This window comes from Lutra lutra, chromosome 10 (genome assembly GCF_902655055.1).
Source record: "Lutra lutra chromosome 10, mLutLut1.2, whole genome shotgun sequence".
NCBI lineage: Eukaryota > Metazoa > Chordata > Mammalia > Carnivora > Mustelidae > Lutra > Lutra lutra.
The window spans coordinates 99,397,103-99,417,407 of record NC_062287.1 but is presented as its reverse complement, the minus strand read 5'-3'; the positions used below and the strand labels follow the sequence as shown (position 1 = coordinate 99,417,407).

At 39.7% G+C, this 20,305-nt stretch overlaps 1 pseudogene; it reads right to left on the bottom strand.

The window, feature by feature from the left end:
* Positions 1-1,310: 1,310 nt before the first annotated feature.
* LOC125078836 (olfactory receptor 4C6-like) lies at positions 1,311-2,211 on the bottom strand (annotated as a pseudogene).
* Between the last annotated feature and the right edge of the window lie 18,094 nt (positions 2,212-20,305).

The window sequence follows — 20,305 nt, the reverse complement described above, 5'->3', positions numbered from 1 at the left end:
TTTTTTTTTAAGATTTTATTTATTTATTTGACAGAGAGATACACAGCGAGAAAGGGCAGGGAAAGTGGGAGAGGGAGAAGCTAGCTTCCCACTGAGCAGGGACCCTGATGCTGAGCTCAATCCCAGGACCCTGGGATCATGACCTGAGTCGAAGGCAGACCTTAATGACTGAGCCACCCAGGTGCCCCTGAATGCCTGATTACTCCTAAAAATCTGAGTTTGGGACAGATTTGGATATATGCTCTTCATAAGGCAACAACACACCAGAGCTTAGTCTTGGCAGACTCTTAAAAGGGACAGTATTTGCTCCCTTTCTTCTAGGAACAAATGTCTTAAATTCTTCTTAAATGTCTTTGCATAGTTTGACTCTATTCAATTTTTTTAAATCTTCCTCAACTCTGTAAGTATATGAGTTTGAGAACTTGTGTTGGAGGGGATGTGGAGAAAGGAGAACTTGGCTTTAAAACTCTTGATGATATGATGATAATGATGCATATAATGATAATGATGATAATGATGCAAAATTAATTATATGTTTGATCATTATTACAAAGAAAATAAAGAAGATGTTGACATAGGAAACTATGGAAGGAATGGAAGAATCTTTAAAACAGTCATGCTGTCTGAGGTAAGGACACTTAATCTCAAACCCAGACTGTAAATTAGGGAGAAGGAGATAACTGAAGGAGATGGGGCTTGTTTCAGAAAGAGAGAAACAAAAGAACTGAGGTGATAAAATCCCACAGAACCCTGGGGGCACATGAAAAGTCCACCACCTGCTGATGTACAGTGAGGGAGGAGGGCTCTGAGCCTTAGAGGCATTAGAAAGAGTAAACAGGGAATTTTATGACAAAGCAAGATGTTTCTAAAGACAATGGGAAGCCAAGAAAGGGAATAAAGCAGGAATATACATATACATATACATACATATATATATACGCATGTTATATATAATATATAAAATATGTGTATATAGATACACACACACACACACACATTTTAAAGATTTTATTTATTTATTAGAGAGACAGAGAGCATGAGCCAGGGAGGTGGGGGGCAGTGAGAGGAAGAGGGAGAAGCAGACTTTCCACTGAGAAGGAAGCCCAATGTGGGCCTTGATCCCAGTAGCTGATGATCACGACCTGAGCAGTAGAGTGATGCTTAACTGACTGCACCACCCAAGTGCCCCAGTAAGTTTCTATTCTTCAGAAATCCCTCTGGCTCCTGGTGGAGAATGGAGAGTTTATTTCTCATACCTTCCAGAAAGAATTTGTCTTTATAAAAAAAAAAAAATGATCTTAGCATGACTGTCACTTGCCAACAAAAGTCCGTCATTTCCCCAGTTTCATGGTTTTTTCACCTCAGCATTCCTCAGGGTATAGATCAAGGAATTCAACATGGGTGTGCTGATGGAATGAGACTCAGCCATTGCTCTGTCTATGGGGTAAGTGGCCACAGGCCACATATACAGGAAAATGCATGGCACAAAGAACAAGATGACAACAGTGAGGTGGGAGCCACAGGTGGAGAGGAATTTGCGCTGCCCTTCAGAGCTACAAGATCTCAGGGAGCAGAGGATGACCACGTAGGAGGCGATGAGGATAAGGAAGATGGTCACACACATCACCCCACTGTTGAGGATGACTAAGAGACCCAGGGCGTGGGTGTCCGTGCAGGCCAGTTTCAACAAGAGAAACAAATGACACATAAAGTGATCGATGATATTGGGGCCACAGAAGGGTATTTGATACATGAAGAGAAGCTGTATTACTGTTGATAAACCCTCCCACCCAAGCCCCTCCCAGCAGCAGACAGAACACAAGAGAGTTCATGGTGGTTGTATAGTGCAGGGGCTTACAGATGGGCACGTAGCAGTCATAGGCCATCACGATGAGAAGGATGATCCCCACACCACCAAAGAAATGCTCTGCAAGGAGCTGAGTCAGGCAGCCTCTTGGAAAGGGAGTCTATAATCATCTTGAGGGCAATGACAGAAGAGTAGGTGGCATCCATGAGGGATAAGGAAGTAAGGAACAAATACACAAGTGACCTCAGACTCTGACTTGTGATCACAGTTACCATGATGAGTAGGTTTTCCAACACTGTGGACACAGAGATGATTAGAAACACAGCATAGAGTATTTTCTGCAGCTCCAGGTTCTCTGCAATGCCCAAAAGAAAGAATTCAGCCACATTGTTTGGATTTCCCATTTATTAGGTACTGATATGAGCTCCAGGTGAGAGCTGGAAATCCTATAAAAGTACATGTGATTTATAATTAGGGGTGATTTGGCCCTATGTCTTTTCAGGACTTCATGGACATTGTTATTTATTTTTATTAATTTATTCACCATCAAAACATTTGAATCTTAGTAATATGCTTGATAAAGTGTTTAAAAGGTAGATACTTCTTTAATGCTAGTTCTCCCATGACATTTCCGTGTGAAATGTCAGTTTTCCTTCTTTATTATTATTATTATCAACAATTATTATTATTATTGGCCAACATTTTTGAATACCTACCTTACTCTGGGTACTAGAGTAAACCTATGATTGACTCATTTTTACAGAGGATGGAGCAGACCCTCATAGAGTTCAGGAAACAATAAAGGATGCACAGCTTGTGAGTGGTGAAGCCAGAAAGCAGACCATATTTTCTGCATCCTGTCAGTGCCTTCAAATATCAATATTGGTTCTCCAGTAATTACTCTGTGAGGTTATCATTAACCAATCAGTGCGCTAATTACATTACAATATACAGTTTGGTTTTGCCTTCAAAACAATCTGAAGAGGATCATGCCTCCTATTGTCTTTTGTAGACAATGTGACAATTCCGTTGTAATTTTGTGCTTTACCTGTAATTATTATATGATTAAAATACAGAGAAGACCTGTGATTGTATCATACCTGGACAATATATTGTTCCTTGAAGATTACAAACAAGGATGGTCTAGCCAAGATTCAGGTCACAATAACTGACTCAAGCCTGCAACAGCTTAAGTCATTCCTTTGGATTTCTCTGTTCTGTAAATGGAGCAAAATATTTTGGAACATAATAATGAGACCAAGTAAACACTCAGATTTTAGGTTTACTAACTGTGTTGCTGGGCATTGTGTCAAGAATGAGATAGAATTACCTCACTTAAGCCTCATGCAACCCTGTGAAGTTAAATACCACGGGGACTCCCATTTTAAATGTACTCCCATTTTAAAGTACCATGGGGACTCCCATTTTAAAGAAGAGAAACTGAGATCTTGGGAAGTTAAATTTCTTGCAGAAGATTAGATTGCTGAGGGAGACAAGATGGCAGGGAAGTAGAAGGAGGCGCCCTTTCAACTTGTACCCTAAAGTGAGCTGATTATCTTCCAAAGAACTCCGATCACCCACGAAATCAGCCTGAGATAAGAATTATACACGTCTGGATCTCTATAGGAGCAGAATACGCCAGTGGGCAGGTAAAGCAGAGTGAGAACATTGGACTGATATCAGAAGATAAACAAAAGGGGGAGGGAGCCACCAGAGGTGACCCATTGGAAAGTAATATTCCAATAAAAGAGTGCCCTGTGTCTGGGGACCAGCATTAACTTGGAGTCTAGTAGAAAGCACTCAAAAAGAGCAAAGGATCATGGGGGCGGGGGAAATTGTGGGAATCAGGGCGGCTAGGGACAGGGGCTTAAGTCCCCAGACCCAGGACAGCCACCCCTGGTGCAGAGCCAGAGAGAGTGCGGCAGAGAAACCAGGTCTTGGTCCCTGAGCCACCAGCGCTCCTGAGAGCGCGTAGGGTCCGGCTCCCATAAGTGGCTGGGAGCCTCGCCAGCAGGCAGAAGCACAGGCTTTTCTCAGTCCCCATGCGAGGGGGACTATCAGATATCCGTGCTATCAGAGTCCGAGTCTCGCCCTGCGCCCTCCCCTGAGAGAGGTGCCCACAGGCGCCAGCCTGATGCTCCTGGACCTGGAAAGACCAGGAACTCCCAGCCCAGGCCAGCGGGAAAATCTCAGTGTGCAATCGCTGCATGGAACCTCTCTGGCGGTCTGGAGCTGCCCAGACCGCCGCCGCCGTGGTTTTGGGTACAAGCAGAAAATCCTGCATCCCCAGGGTCCGCGACTCAGAACCTGCTCTGCCAGCTGCCAAAGGGGAATTTATTTGTGCCCTGCAGTCAGATGGAGGCTTCTTTCTGAGAGGGAGGTCAGGGTGCTGTTTTCTTTCCTCTAAACCTAAAAAAATCATCAATAGCGGTCAAGGAGAGAGAGAGAGAAAAAAAAAAAAAGTGAACAAACGTAAAAACCTCCACAGAACAAAAGCCTGAAAAAAACAGTTACCTCAGAGCCCACCCCCTTGAGGGGGGCTGGAGGACTTAACTCAGAGAACATTGTTGACTGAAAACCCACGTGTCAGGCCCCTCCCCCAGAAAACCAACCAGGAAAGAAAAAACAAACAAACAAACAAACAAACAAAAAAAAAACCGACAGCAAGAGAAAGAACAATAGCCACTACTTCATAGGACAACTTATTTTTAATTCGTTCCCGCTATTCTGGCTCATTATATATATATATATATATATATATATGTAATTTTTTAACCTATTTACCCTCACAGTGAGATGTCTAGTACATCAAATTCCATAATAACCTTCTAATCTGAACTTTTTGATACATACACCTGTGTTTTTCTTTTGCATTTCTGTTTTTTAAATTTCTTCTTTTTTTTAATTTTAGTTTAGTTTAGTCTAGTTTATACCTTTTTTATTTTTATTTTCTAATATTCATATAGAGTTAAACTTCAAGGTAATCCCCTTTCCCCAATCAATGCTACCCGTATAGGTAAGCCAATTTTTAATCCCCCTTTATCTTAGGAAAGTTGAGTCCTTTAACAAAGATATCAAGATACATCCAGGAAGAATCAAAACAACCTTCCTCACCCACACTGAGAATTTATAACCACTCTCCCATCTTTTTCTTCCACCAGTGTTTCTGTGTTTTTGTGTTTGTCCTGATAGTATATAAATCTTACACTTGGGGTTCTTTTTGACAAGGTTCTTCCTTTATTTGCTTAGATATATATTTTTTTTTCCTCTTGTCATATACTTTTATCAGTCTTTTTGTTTGTCTGTTTTTGTTTGTATACTTCATAAATCTTACCTTGGGGCCCATTTGGACTGAACCTTCTCTTTTATCTTCCCTTTCTTTCCTGTCTCTCTCTCTTTCTCTCTTTTATTTTCTTTTCTTTTTTCTCTCATTTGGGTGGGGAATCCTGATTGCTCAGAAGCATTCCAGGGTGCACCTTGAATGCACCACGGTCGATACATCCAGCTACATACATTCAGCCATCTCTCACCAAAATGACTAGGAGGAGGAATGCCCAACAGAAGAAAAATACTGAAGATGGACCTTCTGCAACAGAGCTAATGGCTATCAACATAGACAATATGTCAGAAAGAGAATTCAGGCTAACAATTATCCAAGCAATAGCTAGGTTGGAGAAAGCCATGGAAGACCAAATGAAATTGATTAGGGCAAAACTAAAAGCGAGCAGAGATGATGTTCACAATGTTAGGGCAGAGCAGAAAGCTACGAGGGATGAGGTTCACAATGCTCTCAATGAGTTCCAATCTAATCTAAATTCTCTCAAAGCTAGGGTAACTAAGACAGAAGATAGAATTACTGATCTGGAGGACAAACAGATAGAGAGAAAGGATCAGGAGGAAGACTGGAACAAACAGCTTAGGAGCCATGAAAACAGAATCAGGGAAATAAATGATGCCATGAAATGTTCCAACGTCAGAATTATTGGAATCCCTGAAGGGGAGGAGAAAGAAAGAAGTCTAGAAGATATAGTGGAACAAGTTCTTCATGAAAATTTTCCAAATCTAGCGAATGGAACCAGCATTCATGTACTAGAGGCCGAACGGTCTCCACACAAGATTATAGATTCCAGAAAAACATCAAGGCACCTGATAGTTAAAATGAGGAATCATAATTGTAGATATAATCTCTTGAAAGCCGCTAGGACAAAGAGGCTCCTTACTTACAGAGGAAAGCCCATCAGAATAACATTAGACCTGTCCACAGAGACCTGGCAAGCCAGAAAGGGCTGGCTAGATATATTCAGGGCACTAAATGAGAAGACCATGCAGCCAAGAATACGTTATCCAGCAAGACTGACATTCAAAATGAATGGAGAGATAAAGAGTTTTCAAGACCGGCAAGGCTTAAAAGACTATGCAACCACCAAGCCAACACTGCAGGAAATATTAAGGGGGGGTACAGAAAAGAGGAAAAATCCTAAGAGTAGCCTTGAACAGAAATATAGAGACAATCTACAGAAAGAAAGACTTCAAAGGTAACACAATGTCAATAAAAACGTATCTATCAATAATCACTCTCAATGTGAATGGCCTAAATGAACCCATAAAATGGCACAGGGTTGCAGATTGGATAAAACGACAGGACCCATCCATATGTTGTCTACAAGAGACCCATTTTGAACCTAAAGATACACCCAGACTTAAAGTGAAGGGATGGAGAAGCATCTTTCATGCCAATGGGCCACAAAAGAAGGCTGGGGTAGTGATTCTCATATCAGATAAATTATATTTTAAACTAAAGACTGTAGTCAGAGATACAGAAGGACACTACATCATTCTTAAAGGGACTATCCACCAAGATGATCTAACAATTGTAAATATCTATGCCCCCAATATGGAAGCAGCCAATTACATAAGAAAACTGTTAATCAAGATAAAGAGTCATATTGATATGAATACATTAATAGTAGGAGATCTTAACATGCCTCTCTCAGAAATAGACAGATCATCGAAGCAGAAAATCAATAAAGAAACAAGAGCATTGAATGACACATTGGACCAGATGGACCTCATAGATATATACAGAACATTCCACCCTAAAACAACAGAATACTCATTCTTCTCAAGTGCACATGGAACCTTCTCAAGAATAGACCATATACTGGGTCACAAATCAGGACTCAACCGATACCAAAAGACTGAGATTATTCCCTGCATATTCTCAGATAACAGTGCTTTGAAACTGGAGCTCAATCACAAGGAAAAGTTCAGAAGGAACTCAAACACCTGGAAGCTAAAGACCACCTTGCTTAAGAATGCTTGGATCAACCAGGAGATTAAAGAAGAACTGAAACAATTCATGGAAACCAATGAGAATGAAGACACTTCTGTCCAAAACCTATGGGATACAGCAAAGGCCGTCCTAAGGGGGAAATACATAGCCATCCAAGCCTCCCTCAAAAAAATTGAAAAATCCAGAACATACCAGCTGTCTCTACACCTTAAAGAACTGGAGAATCAAGAACAAATCAAACCAACTCCACACATAAGAAGGGAAATAATCAAGATTAGAGCTGAGATCAATGAGGTAGAAACCAGAGATACAGTAGAACATATCAATGAAACTAGAAGCTGGTTTTTTGAAAAGATCAATAAGATCGATAAACCATTGGCCACACTAATCCAAAAGAAAAGAGAGAAAGCCCAAATTCATAAAATTATGAATGAAAAGGGAGAGATCACAACTAACACTAAGGAAGTAGAAACAATCATCAGAAGTTATTATCAACAGTTATATGCCAATAAGCTAAACAACCTAGATGAAATGGATGCATTCCTGGAAAACTATAAACTCCCCAAATTGAACCAGGAAGAAATTGACAACCCGAATAGACTGATATCTAGTAACGAGATTGAAGCAGTGATCAAAAACCTCCCAAAAAACAAGAGCCCAGGACCTGATGGATTCCCTGGGGAATTCTACCAAACTTTCAAAGAATTAATAACACCTATTCTCCTGAAGCTGTTTCAAAAATTGAAGGAGAAGGAAAACTTCCAACTCTTTCTATGAAGCCAGCATTGCCCTGATCCCCAAACCAGGCAAAGACCCTACCAAAAAGGAGAATTTCAGACCAATATCACTGATGAATATGGATGCTAAGATTCTCAACAAGATCCTAGTAAACAGGATCCAATAGCACATTAAAAAGATTATCCATCATGACCAGGTGGGATTCATTCCTGGGCTACAAGGATGGTTCAACATTCGCAAATCAATCAATGTGAACAAATTAATAAGAAAAGAGAGAAGAACCACATGGTCCTCTCAATTGATGCAGAAAAAGCATTTGACAAAATACAGCACCCATTCCTGATTAAAAGTCTTCAAAGTATAGGGATAGAGGGAACATTCCTGAACTTCATCAAATCTATCTACGATAGACCCCCAGCAAATATCATCCTCAATGGGAAAAAGCTTGCAGGCTTCCCGTTGAGACCAGGAACACGACAAGGATGCCCACTCTCACCACTCTTGTTCAACATAACATTAGAATTCCTAGCAACAGCAATCAGACAACAAAGAGAAATAAAAGGTATCCAAATTGGCAAGGAAGAAGTGAAACTCTCTCTCTTCACAGATGACATGATACTTTAAATGGGAAACCCAAAGACCCCACCCCCAAACTACTAGAACTCATACAACAATTCAGCAATGTGGCAGGATACAAAGTCGATGTACAGAAATCAGTGGCTTTCTTATACACTAACAATGAAAATACAGAAAGGGAAATTAGAGAATCGATTCCATTTACTATAGCACCAAGAACCATAAGATACCTGGGAATAAACCTAACCAAAGAGGCAAAGGATCTGTACTTGAGGAACTACAGAACAGTCGTGAAAGAAATTGAAGAAGACACAAAAAGATGGAAGACCATTCCATGCCTTTGGATTGGAAGAATAAACATTGTTAAAATGTCTATACTGCCTAGATCAATCTATACTTTTAATGCCATTCTGATCAAAATTCCACCGGTATTTTTCAAAGAGCTGGAGCAAATAATCCAAAAATTTGTATGGAATCAAAAGAGACCCCGAATTGCTAAGGAAATGTTGAAAAACAAAAATAAACCTGGGGGCATCACATTACCTGATTTCAAGATTTACTACAAAGCTGTGATCACCAAGACAGCATGGTACTGGCATAAAAACAGACACATGGACCAGTGAAACAGAGTAGAGAGCCCAGATATGGACCCTCCACTATGGTCAAATAATCTTCGACAGAACAGGAAAAAATATACAGTGGAAAAAAGTCTCTTCAATAAATGGTGCTGGGAAAACTGGACAACTATATATAGAAGAATGAAACTCGACCTTTCTCTTACACTGTACACAAAAATAAACTCAAAATGGATACAAGACTTCAACATGAGGCAGGAATCCTTCAGAATCCTAGAGGAGAACATAGGCAGTAACATTTTCAATATCAGCCACAGCAACTTCTTTCAAGATATATCTACAAAGGCAAAGGAAACAAAAGCAAAAATGAACTTTTGGGACTTCATCAAGATCAAAAGCTTCTGCACAGCAAAGGAAACAGTCAAGAAAACAAAGAGGCAACCCACGGAATGGGAGAAGATATTTGCAAATGACAGTACAGACAAAAGGTTTATATCCAGGATCTATAAAGAACTCCTCAAACTCAACACACACAAAACAGACAATCATATCAAAAAATTGGCAGAAGATATGAACAGACACTTCTCCAATGAGGACATACAAATGGCTATCAGACACATGAAAAAATGTTCATCATCACTAGCCATCAGGGAGATTCAAATTAAAACCACATTGAGATACCACCTTACACCACTTAGAATGGCCAAAATTAGCAAGACAGGAAAGAACATGTATTGGAGGGGATGTGGAGAAAGGGGAACCCTCTTATACTCTTGGTGGGAATGCAAGTTGGTGCAGCCACTTTGGAGAACAGTGTGGAGATTCCTCAAGAAATTAAAAATAGAGCTTCCCTATGACCCTGCCATTGCACTACTGGGTATTTACCCCAAAGATACAGATGTAGTGAAAAGAACGGCCATCTGTACCCCAATGTTTATAGCAACAATGGCCACAGTCGCCAAACTGTGGATGGAACCAAAATGCCCTTCAACAGACGAATGGATAAGGAAGATGTGGTCCATATACACTATGGAGTATTAAGCCTCCATCATAGAGGATGAATACCCAACTTTTGTAGCAACATGGATGGGGCTTGAAGAGATTATGCTAAGTGAAATAAGTCAAGCAGAGAGAGTCAATTATCATATGGTTTCACTTATTTGTGGAGCATAACAAATAGCATGGAGGACAAGGGGAGAGGGAGAGGAGAAGGGAGTTGAGGGAAATTGGAAGGGGAGGTGAACCATGAGAGACTATGGACTCTGAAAAACAAACTGAGGGTTTTGAAGGGGCGTGGGATGGGGGGTTGTGGGAACAGGTGGTGGGCATTGGAGAGGCAGGGATTGCATGGAGCACTGGGTGTGGTGCAAAAACAATGAATACTGTTATGCTGAAAATAAATTTAAAATTTTTTAAAAAAAAGAAAAAACATTTTTAAAAAAGAAGAAGATTAGATTACTAGTGTGCTCTGGACAGCCATTTGAATCCACAGCTCAAATTGTTAACTACTCTGTTCCACCACTGCAGAAGAGAACAGATGATGTGAAGTTTCAAGAGAGTTGCTATTACAACCCAAAAGAAATGCTACAGTGAAAACAGGCCTTGTGTTACTACTGAGAACTTTTAAGCAGAAGCTGGCTGCTGTATCTTAGGAATTTTCTAGACCACAACTTCAATTGATATATGGACTCAACCACTCTGTCAATGCTAAGAAGTTACTCTTATGATTCAACATGATCGCTCTCTCCCCACCCCATACACAAAATGCAGAGCTTCCAAGGAAGACCGTTGAAATGCCCTTTGTTCCCATTGCTTAATCTCATCCCCTCTCTCCTGACCCAAGAACTGATATCTTGCCTGTAAGGACCCCTGTGGATTAGAAGGAACACTGACTCCAGACTCTTAAAATGAGAAGTGGACTTTATCCATGCTGTGTCTCTAATGTGGTCTCCTCCTGGGGAAGATTACAGACATCTCCCAGCTTCAGTGTCCTCATTTGTATTGTGATGACTCACTAGTGGAGGAACAACAGAAGGACATGGTCTTCTTCAAAAACAAACATCCATCTCTCAGTTGCATTGATTGTTTATACCTCTGGGTATGGCACTCTTAGAAAGATTGTTCATTTAATCTTAAAAAAATGGATAAGCCACTGCCCTAGGTTTCTCTAATGCTCCATCTCTTTAATACTTCCTATTGATACAGTGCAGAATTGAATTTTTGATCTAACATTCCACTTTGTCACCAGCAACCCTCAACTTTACTTCTTTGTTCTTCTCACTTTATTTGTTCCACACTCATCCCATCCAGTTCCTGCCAGATTCCTAACACTTCTTTCCACAACTGCCTTTATGTTATCTGGGGATGTTACAGGATCCAGAGGTGGGAAACCTACTGCTAAGTCACAGCCAGTCCACTTACTGGCTTAGTGATCTCAGCCTCTGTAAGCCTCAATTTCTGTAGTAGCAGAGCTAGTAATAGAGAAACACAGATGTGTATTCACAGAATGAGAGACTGGGACAGAGAGAAAGAGGGCAGAGGGAATCCAAAAGGGAGGCAAGGGAGGAGAGAAGGAAGGAAGGAAGGAAGGAAGGAAGGAAGGAAGGAAGGAAGGAAGGAAAGAAGGAGAAGAAGTGAAATTGAAGAAAGGCCATCAGAGAATCTCCTAGTAATTCTTTGCAAGTACATTATCCATTCCTATTCTTGTTGCTTGTGAGCACTTTCTAGATGACTACCCAATTTATTTACCAATTTTCAATTTTAAGCACACACTCATTCATTTAGTTTTGAAAAATTTGCTTAAAGGAAACAAAAGTAGATTAAACAAAATAGCTTAATCTAACTGAAGTTAGAATTTGAGTTCATAATCAGGTTTTCTTACTCAGTGAATAAGTGTTGCTTATAGATAAAGCAAGCAGGTATTGAGTGTGAATTACTCACACATTTTAGGAGTAACAGATATGTATATACTTATTCAATATAATTGATTCATTTAATGTTATATTTTGAAATTAATTCCTAACCTATAATTCTATGAAATAGGTAAAATCTACATATAAAATACTTATCCAAGTAAGAGTGGAAATGCATAGAGCCAAGTTTTTACAATTCATCAACAATGGAATGTCGTATAAATAAAAATTCTAAGGTCATTTAACATTAAGATATTACTAAACTCAAGATTTGATCACATTGCATAACTTCAGAGAGTTCAAGAACCAGGTACAATTTTTCCAACTTGGTTTTCCTGACTGTGGAGGCAAGCACTCTGTGACAGAAATGAGGGAAAAGTAATCCAATTATTGCACCTTGTTCAAATTTAGAGAACTAAGATTTGTATTGCTTTCAAATAGAGATTTAAAACACAATACTTAAGCATTTATACTCCTGAGGAGGAAATAAACTTTTTGGTTTACCAAGGGATTTACATTCCCTGTAATTAAGGATGATTGCTACAAGTTATCCAAGTAGAGTGCTTATCAAATAATCTGGGTGTCTTTTTGAACCCTAGTTGATTGTACTCTTTTTTTTTCCTTTTTCTTTTATTTTTTGACAGAGCGAGAAAGATCACAAATAGGCAGAGAGGCAGGCAGAGAGAGAGGGGAGGAAGCAGGCTCCCCACGGAGCAGAGAGCCCAACACAGGACTCAATCCCAGGACCCTGGGATCATGACCTGAGCCGAAGGCAGAGGCTTTAACCCACTGAGCCACCCAGGCGCCCCAGTTGATTGTATTCTTAAAAGGAAGTAGAAATGACTCTCACTCTCCTTCTTAGAAAATACATTGTGAGATTAGTGTTCTGTTTTGTGGTGGACCTGTGAGCCCAGATGGAGGCCAGAGAGCCAGAGTTTATCATGTTAGTTTCATCACCAGAGGGTGGGGAGAATGATTGGAAGTGGAATCAGGAATTCACATTCTGACATTTTGATTTTAAGATCTTATTAGACAACAAAATGGAGATTAAGACAGGTGGTTAGATATACAAGTGTTGAGTTAGGGAGCATGATCTGGGATGCAGCTATAAATATGTGAATATTCAGCAGTTAGGTAACATTGAAATCTATGGGATTTAATGCATTTACTGTAGCAATGTGTATTGACAGAGGAAAAGAGGACCTAGGACATACACCCTTATTAGGGAGAAAAAGTAGAATCTACAGGAGAATGAAGAATGACCTGCAAAGTAGAAGGAAAATCAGGAAACCAAGGAAAATAGGGAACTGCGTAGACTAAGTACAAAATCCTCTAGGGCTAGGTGAATCTGGGAGCCCAGATTTAGTCTATTACTTGACTTGAACACCACTTTGTGGAAAGATCTCATAAGAGCCAATTTAACTCAAGGGTTGTAGAAGCCACAGAAATTGCCATTAACCAGAAGGTCACCCTCACCTGAACAGGATGATGGTGAGTGGATTTTTCCTTTACCTATTTAGGAAATTGTCCTGGAAATTGGTCTTTATAAAGCTTTATCACACCATTGGGTTAGTTTATCTGTTCACAGCTGTGACAAATCCCCCTTAAAAATATATTGTCCGGGGGCGCCTGGGTGGCTCAGTGGGTTAAAGCCTCTGCCTCTGGCTCGGGTCATGATCTCAGGGTCCTGGGATTCGAGCCCTGCATCGGGCTCACTGCTCAGCTGGGAGCCTGTTTCCTCCTTTCTCTCTGCCTGCCTCTCTGCTTACTTGTGATCTCTGTCTGTCAAATAAAAAAAAAAAATCTTTAAAAAAAATATATATATTGTCAGGCGCCTGGGTGGTTCAGTGGGTTAAAGCCTCTGCCTTTGGCTCAGGTCATGATCCCAGGGTCCTGGGATCGAGCCCCACATCGGGCTCTCTGTGAAGCAGGGAGCCTGCTTCCCTTCCTCTCTCTCTGCCTGCCTCTCTGTCTACTTGTGATCTCTGTCTGTCAAAAAAAAAAAAAAAACTATATATATATATATAGTCAATTCTTTTTAATAATAAGTCTTTTCTTTTTCCTCTGCTTCCCTTCCTCTCTCTCTGCCTGCCTCTCTGTCTACTTGTGATCTCTGTCTGTCAAAAAAAAAAAAAAAAAAATATATATATATATATATATATTGTCAATTCTTTTTAATAATAAGTCTTTTCTTTTTCCTCCTGGTTTAGCATCCTGTACCTTGATTTTTCTCTGAAAGATATGAACAATGCTGTACTTTAGTTAAGGGTTCTGTAAATGGGAGGAGTCAAGATGGCAGAGAAGTAGCAGGCTGAGATGACATCAGGTTGCAGGAGATCAGGTAGATAGTTTATCAAAACATTCTGAACAGCTACAAATCCAACAGGAGATTGAAGTAAAGAAGAACAGCAATTCTAGAAACAGAAAATCAACGACTTTCTGAAAGGTAGGATCTGTGGAGAACTGAATCCAAAGCAACAGGAAGATAGACCATGGGGAAGGGGCTGGCTCCCAGCAAATGGCAGAGCAATGGCGCACAAAATCAGAACTTTAAAAGTCTGCTCCAGTGAGGGACATCGCTCCAGAGGCTAAGCCGGGGTGAAGCCCACAAGGGGAAAGTGTGGTCTCAGGTCCTGCAGGGTCACAGAAGGATCGGAGGTGTCTGAGTGGCACAGAGCTCCCAGGTATTAGAGCGGGGAAGCCGGCTACAAAGAGAGTCAAGGAGTGAGCTGTCAACTCCGGGTTACCTTAAACTGTGATCCATGGCACAATGTGACCACTGCTCTGTGAGCAGGGACCCCACACGATCCAGGGAGAACCCCCTGGAAGAGTGCAGGGGTCTGCTGGGTTTGGAGACTCTAGGTGGGGCTGTGTGCCAGAGATGCTTGGTCACAGGTTGGGTGAACTCGGAGCATGGCCAGAGGCCATGGAAACGGGAATGACTGAGCACTTTTCGCCAAGGGTGCACTGAGGAGTGGGGCCCTGAGCTCTCAGTTCCTCCAGGCTGGAGATTAAGAGGCTGCCATTTTCATTCCATCCTCCAAAACTCTACCAAAAGCCTTCAGGGAGCAAAAGCTCCTGAAAGCGAACCTAAGCGAATTACTTAGCCAGTCCCTGGTAAGGGCGGCGCAATTCCACCTCAGGCAAAGACACATGAGAATCACTACAATAGGTGTTAGGGCTGATTTAATGTTGAAACCTGTTTAACTATTAGGGCCTGCTTAGCCAGAGCGACTCCATATTGACTAGGTAGCCATATTGTTGTTTACATCCACGGACTTCATTCTGGGAATAAACGCCCCCAGCAGTTCCTGGTATCAGTTCTGGGTATCAATTCTGGGAGTAAATGACTTAACAATAGAACCCACATACCTTGAGGTCTGCAGTTATACCCTATAAAACCAGCCTGTGAGATCGGGACGGGGTCGCTCTCTTCGGAGGTGGCTCGGGCCAGTCAGTCTGACTTCTAATGCTTGGCATAGAATAAGGCTTTGCATAATTTTCACTTTGTCTCAGTCTCATTCCTTTAGTAACAGACCCCAACACAGGCCCCTCCCCCAGAAGATCAGCAAGAAATCCAACCAAGACCAAGTTCACTTACCAAGGAGAGCAGTGGAATTCTAGAGGAGGAGAAAGCAAAGCATGAAATTCATGGCTTTCTCCCTATGCAACTTTAGTCTTGCAAAGTTAATTAATTTTTTCAATTTTATTTTTTTCTTAAGCTAAATTTTTTCAAACTTTCACTGTTTCCTCTTTTAATGTTTAATTTATCTTAACAATACCTTTCATTAAAAAATCTTTTTTGAAGCTTCATTATTGTAGTCATATTTTATCCTTCATTGTATCTAACTTTATTTTTTGTATACATATAAGGTTTCTTCTTCTAAAAAAACTGGGGTACAACTTCTTCTAATAGATCAAAATATACCCCAAATTTAGCACAGGGCTTTGTCCTAGTTTCTAGCCTGAGCAAATTCTCTCCACTTCCTTTTTCTTTATTCTCCCAAACAACTTATCTTATCAATCCCTTTTTTAGAAATTTAAAAATAAAAATTTCATCTTTATATTCATATTCCATGCCTTCAACGTGTTTACCTTTATTTTGTGTGTGTGTGTATATATATATATATTTTTTTTTTTCATTCCTTAAAATTTTGGGAGGTAGTTTCTTCTAAGAGACCAAAATATTCCCAAAATTAAGTGGGTGACTCTGTTCTATTCACCAGTCTAATATATATATTTGACTGGTTATATATATGTATATATATATATATATATATATATATATATATATACATACATACACTGGTATATAGACTGGTGTGTATATATATATTTTTTCTTTATTTCTTTCTTTTTTTTTTTCTCTGAACTTTTTACCCCTTTCTTTCCCCCAACGATTTGTGGTCTCTTCTGATTTGGTTAAAACACAATTTCTTGGGGTCCTTGCCACCCTTTTAGCATTTTATTAGCTCCTTCATATATTCTTACCTGGATAAAATGACAAGGCAGAAAAGCTCACCACAAAAAAAAAAAAAAAAAAAAAAAAAAAAAAAAAAAAAAAAAAAAAAAAAGGCAATACTGAAGGCTAGGGACATAATCAATACAGACTTTGGTAATATGTCAGATCTAGAATTCAGAATGACGATTCTCAAGGTGCTACCTGGGCTCCAAAAAGGCATGGAAGATATTAGAGAAACCCTGTCTGGAGAAATAAAAGCCCTTTCTGAAGAAATTAAAGAACTAAAATCTAACCAATTTGAAATCAAAAAAGCTATTAATGAGGTGCAATCAAAAATAGAGGTTCTTACTGTAAGGATAAATGAGGGAAAAGAAAGAATTAGTGATATAGAAGACAAAATGACAAAGAATAAAGAAGTGGAGCAAAGAGAGAAAAACAACAACTGGACCACAAGGGGAGAATTCAAGAGATATGTGCTACCATAAGACGAAAAAGCGTTAGAATAATTGAGATTCCAGAAGAAGAAGAAAGAGAGGGGAGCTGGAGGTATATTGGAGAGAATTATTATTGAGAATTTCTCTAACATGGCAAAGGGAACAAGCATCAAAATCCAGGAGTTGCAGATAACCGCCCTCAAAATCAATAAGAATATGTCCACAACCCGTCATCTAATAGTAAAATTTATAAGTCTTAGTGGCAAAGAGAAAATCCTGAAAGCAGCCCTGGACAAGAAGTCTGTAACATACAATGGTAAAAATATTAGACTGGCAGCAGACTTATCCACAGAGACATGGCAGGCCAGAAAGAACTGGCATGATATATTCAGAGCACTAAATGAGAAAAACATGAAGCTAGGAATACTATATCCAGCTAGGCTATCATGGAAAATAGAAGGAGAGATCAAAAGATTCCAGAACAAACAAAAACTAAAATAATTTGTAAACACCAAACCAGATCTACAGGAAGTATTGAAAGGGGTAGTCTAAGCAAAGAGAGAGCCTAAAAATAGTAGACCAGAAAGGAACAGAGACAATATACAGTAACAGTCACTAAATTCATATCTCTCAATAATTACCCTGAATGTAAATGGTCTAAATGCCCCAATCAAAAGACACAGGGTATCAGAATAGATAAGAAAAATAAAACCCATCAAAATGCTGTCTACATGAAACTCATTTTAGATACAAAGTCACCTCCAGATTTAACGTGAGGGAATGAAAAACAATTTACCATGCTAATGGATATCAAAAGAAAGCTGCGGTGGCAATCCTTATATCAGATCAATTAGATTTTAAGCCAAAGACTATAATAAGAGATGAAGCAGGACACTATATCATACTCAAAGTGTCTGTCCATCAAGAAGATCTAACAGTTTTAAATATCTATGCCTCTAACATGGGAGCAGCCAACTATAGAAACCAATTAATAACAAAATCAAATAAACACATTGACAATAATACAGTAATAGCAGGGGACTTTAACACTCCCCTCACTGAAATGGACAGATCATCCAAGCAAAAGACCAAAAAGGAAATGAAGGCCCTAAAGGACACACTGGACCAGATGGACATCATAGATATATTCAGAACATTCCATCCCAAAGTAACAGAATGCACATTCTGCTCTAGTGCACATGGAGCATTGTCCAGAATAGATCACATCTGGGTCACAAATCAGGTCTCAAATGGTATCAAAAGATTGGGATCATTCCGTGCATATTTTAGGACCACAATGCTCTGAAGCTAGAACTCAATCACAAGAGGAACTTTGGAAAGAACCCAAATACCTGGAAACTAAAGAGCATCCTTCTAAAGAATGAATGCATCAACCAGAAAATTAAAGAAGAATTGGAAAATTTTGTGGAAAAAATGATAATGAAAACACAGCAGTTTAAAATCTGTGAGACACAGAAAAGGCAATTCTTTTTTTTTTTTTAAGATTTTATTTATTTATTTGACAGAGAGAAATCACAAGTAAGCAGAGAGGCAGGCAGAGAGAGAGGAGGAAGCAGGCTCCCTGCTGAGCAGAAAGCCCGATGTGGGGCTCGAACCCAGGACCTGGGATCATGACCTGAGCCGAATGCAGCGGCTTAACCCACTGAGCCACCCAGGCGCCCCAGAAAAGGCAATTCTGAGAGGAAAATATATAGTGATGCAAGCCTTTCTCAAGAAAAAAGAAACTTCTCAAATACACAACCTAATCCTACACCTAAGTAGCTGGAGAAAGAAAAACAAGAAAGCCTAAACCTAGAAGGAGAAGACAAATTATAAAGACAGAGCAGAAATCAATGAAATAGAAACCAAAACCAAAACAAACAAACAAACAAACAAACAAACAAAAAAAACAGTGGAACAAATCAAAGAAACTAGGAGCTGGCTCTTTGAAAGAATTAATAAGATTATTAAACCCTTGGCCAGACTTATGAAAAAGAAAACAGAGGGGTGGCTGGTTGTCTCAGTGGGTTGGGCCCCTGCCTTCAGTTCGGGTTGTGATCTCCAGGTCCTGGGATTGGGCCCCGTGTTGGGCTTCCTGCTCGGCGGGGGGCCTGCTTCCCCCCTGTCCTGGCTGACTCTCTACCAACTTGTGATCTCTGTCTGTCAAATACATAAATAAAATTAAAAAAAAAGAAGAAAAGAGAAAGGACCCAAGTAAATAAAATTGTGAATGAAAGAGGAGAGATCACAACCAACAACAAAGAAGTACAAATTATAAGAACATATTATGAGCAACTATACACCAGCAAATTTGACAATCTGGAAGAAATGGATGCATTCCTAGAGACATATAAAATACCACAACTGAACCAGGAAGAAATAGAAAACCTGAACAGACCCATAACCAGTAAGGAGATTGAAGCAGTCATCAAAATCCTCCCAACAAACAAGAGCCCAGGGCCAGACGGCTTCCCAGGGGAATTCTACCAAACATTTAAAGAAGGATTAATTCCTATACTCCTGAAACTGTTCCAAAAAATAGAAATGGAAGGAAAACTTTCAAACTAATTTTATGAGGCCACTATTACCTTGATCCCAAAACCAGACAAGGATCCCATCCAAAAAGAGAATTAGAAACCAATACCTTTGATGAACAGAGATGCAAAAATTTTCACCAAAATACTAGTCAATAGGATCCAACAGTACATTAAAAGGATTACTCACCACGACCAACTGGGATTTATTCCAGGGCTGCAAGGTTAGTTCAACATCTGCAAATCAATCAATGTGATACAATACATTAATAAAAGAAAGAACAAGAACCATATGATACTCTCCATAGATGCTGAAAAAGCATTTGATAAGGTACAGCATCCCTTCCTGATCAAAACTCTTCAAAGTGTAGGGATAGAGGGCACATACCTTGATATCATCAAAGCCATCTATGAAAAACCCACCACAAATATCATTCTCAATGGAGAAAAACTGAAATCTTTTCCGCTAAGGTCAGGAACACGGCAGGGATGTCCGTTATCACCACTGCTTCAACAGAGTACTAGAAGTCCTAGCCTCAGCAATCAGACAACAAAAGGAAATTAAAGGCATCCATATTGGCAAAGAAGAAGTCAAACTATCACTCTTCACAGATGATATGACTCTATATGTGGAAAACCCAAAAGACTCCACTCCAAAACTGCTTGAACTTGTACAGGAATTCAGTAAAGTGTCAGGATATAAAATCAATGCACAGAAATCAGTTGCATTTCTCTACACCAACAACAAGACAGAAGAAAGAGAAATAAAGGAGTCAATCCCATTTACAATTGTACCCAAAAACATATGATACCTAGGAATAAACCTAACCCAAGAGGCAAAGAATCTATACTCAGAAAACTATTATGTACTCATGAAAGAAATTGAGGAAGACAGAAAGAAATGGAAAACTGTTCCATGCTCCTGGATTGGAAGAACAAATATTGTGCAAATGACTATGTTACGTAAAGCAATC